The following is a 3,074-nucleotide window of genomic DNA, read 5'->3' on the forward strand; positions in this document are numbered from 1 at the left end:
AAACGCACAGTGTAGTACATAGTATATGAGTGAGTTGCACTGAAAAACTTAGAATATAAGAAACGCACAGTGTAGTACATAGTATATGAGTGAGTTGCACTGAAAAACTTAGAATATAAGAAACGCACAGTGTAGTACATAGTATATGAGTGAGTTGCACTGAAAAACTTAGAATATAAGAAACGCACATATAGTACATAGTATATGAATGAGTTGCACTGAAAAACTTAGAATTTACTGAAAAAATCGCATTACACGAAATGCACAGTGTAGTACATAGTATATGAGTGAGTTGCACTGAAAAACTAAGAATATAAGAAAAGCACAGTGTAGTACATAGTATATGAGTGAGTTGCACTGAAAAACTTAGAATATAAGAAACGCACAGTGTAGTACATAGTATATGAGTGAGTTGCACTGAAAAACTTAGAATATAAGAAACGCACAGTGTAGTACATAGTATATGAGTGAGTTGCACTGAAAAACTTAGAATTTAAGAAACGCACAGTGTAGTACATAGTATATGAGTGAGTTGCACTGAAAAACTTAGAATATAAGACACGCACAGTGTAGTACATAGTATATGAGCTAGTTGCACTGAAAAACTTAGAATATAAGAAACGCACAGTGTAGTACATAGTATATGAGCGAGTTGCACTGAAAAACTTAGAATATAAGAAACGCACAGTGTAGTACATAGTATATGAGTGAGTTGCACTGAAAAACTTAGAATATAAGAAACGCACAGTGTAGTACATAGTATATGAGTGAGTTGCACTGAAAAACTTAGAATTTACTGAAAAACCCGCATTACACTAAATGCACAGTGTAGCACATAGTATATGAGTGAGTTGCACTGAAAAACTTAGAATATAAGAAACGCACAGTGTAGTACATAGTATATGAGTGAGTTGCACTGAAAAACTTAGAATATAAGAAACGCACAGTGTAGTACATAGTATATGAGTGAGTTAAACTGAAAAACTTAGAATATAAGAAACGCATAGTGTAGTACATAGTATATGAGTGAGTTGCACTGAAAAACTTAGAATGTAAGAAACGCACAGTGTAGTACATAGTATATGAGTGAGTTGCACTGAAAAACTTAGAATATAAGAAACGCACAGTGTAGTACATAGTATATGAGTGAGTTGCACTGAAAAACTTAGAATTTAAGAAACGCACAGTGTAGTACATAGTATATGAGTGAGTTGCACTGAAAAACTTAGAATATAAGAAACGCACAGTATAGTACATAGTATATGAGTGAGTTGCACTCAAAAACTTAGAATATAAGAAACGCACAGTGTAGTACATAGTATATGAGTGAGTTGCACTGAAAAACTTAGAATATAAGAAAAGCACAGTGTAGTACATAGTATATGAGTGAGTTGCACTGAAAAACTTAGAATATAAGAAACGCACATATAGTACATAGTGTATGAGTGAGTTGCACTGAAAAACTTAGAATATAAGAAACGCACATATAGTACATAGTGTATGAGTGAGTTGCACTGAAAAACTTAGAATTTACTGAAAAACCTGCATTACACGAAATGCACAGTGTAGTACATAGTATATGAGTGAGTTGCACTGAAAAACTTAGAATATAAGAAACGCACAGTGTAGTACATAGTATATGAGTGAGTTGCACTCAAAAACTTAGAATATAAGAAAAGCACAGTGTAGTACATAGTATATGAGTGAGTTGCACTGAAAAACTTAGAATTTAAGAAACGCACAGTGTAGTACATAGTATATGAGTGAGTTGCACTGAAAAACTTAGAATATAAGAAACGCACAGTATAGTACATAGTATATGAGTGAGTTGCACTCAAAAACTTAGAATATAAGAAAAGCACAGTGTAGTACATAGTATATGAGTGAGTTGCACTGAAAAACTTAGAATTTAAGAAACGCACAGTGTAGTACATAGTATATGAGTGAGTTGCACTGAAAAACTTAGAATATAAGAAACGCACAGTGTAGTACATAGTATATGAGTGAGTTGCACTGACAAACTTAGAATATAAGAAACGCACAGTGTAGTACATAGTATATGAGTGAGTTGCACTGAAAAACTTAGAATTTAAGAAACGCACAGTGTAGTACATAGTATATGAGTGAGTTGCACTGAAAAACTTAGAATATAAGAAACGCACATATAGTACATAGTATATGAATGAGTTGCACTGAAAAACTTAGAATTTACTGAAAAACCCGCATTACACGAAATGCACAGTGTAGTACATAGTATATGAGTGAGTTGCACTGAAAAACTTAGAATATAAGAAACGCACAGTGTAGTACATAGTATATGAGTGAGTTGCACTGAAAAACTTAGAATATAAGAAACGCACAGTGTAGTACATAGTATATGAGTGAGTTGCACTGAAAAACTTAGAATATAAGAAACGCACAGTGTAGTACATAGTATATGAGTGAGTTGCACTGAAAAACTTAGAATATAAGAAACGCACAGTGTAGTACATAGTATATGAGTGAGTTGCATTGAAAAACTTAGAATATAAGAAACGCACAGTGTAGTACATAGTATATGAGTGAGTTGCACTGAAAAACTTAGAATATAAGATACGCACAGTGTAGTACATAGTATATGAGTGAGTTGCACTGAAAAACTTAGAATTTACTGAAAAACCCGCATTACACGAAATGCACAGTGTAGTACATAGTATATGAGTGAGTTGCACTGAAAAACTTAGAATATAAGAAACGCACAGTGTAGTACATGGTATATGAGTGAGTTGCACTGAAAAACTTAGAATATAAGAAACGCACAGTGTAGTACATAGTATATGAGTGAGTTGCACTGAAAAACTTAGAATATAAGAAACGCACAGTGTAGTACATAGTATATGAGTGAGTTGCACTGAAAAACTTAGAATATAAGAAACGCACAGTGTAGTACATAGTATATGAGTGAGTTGCACTGAAAAACTTAGAATATAAGAAACGCACATATAGTACATAGTATATGAATGAGTTGCACTGAAAAACTTAGAATTTACTGAAAAAATCGCATTACACGAAATGCACAGTGTAGTACATAGTAT

This window comes from Mus caroli, unplaced genomic scaffold, assembly GCF_978045245.1.
Source record: "Mus caroli unplaced genomic scaffold, Mus_caroli_1 scaffold_25, whole genome shotgun sequence".
NCBI lineage: Eukaryota > Metazoa > Chordata > Mammalia > Rodentia > Muridae > Mus > Mus caroli.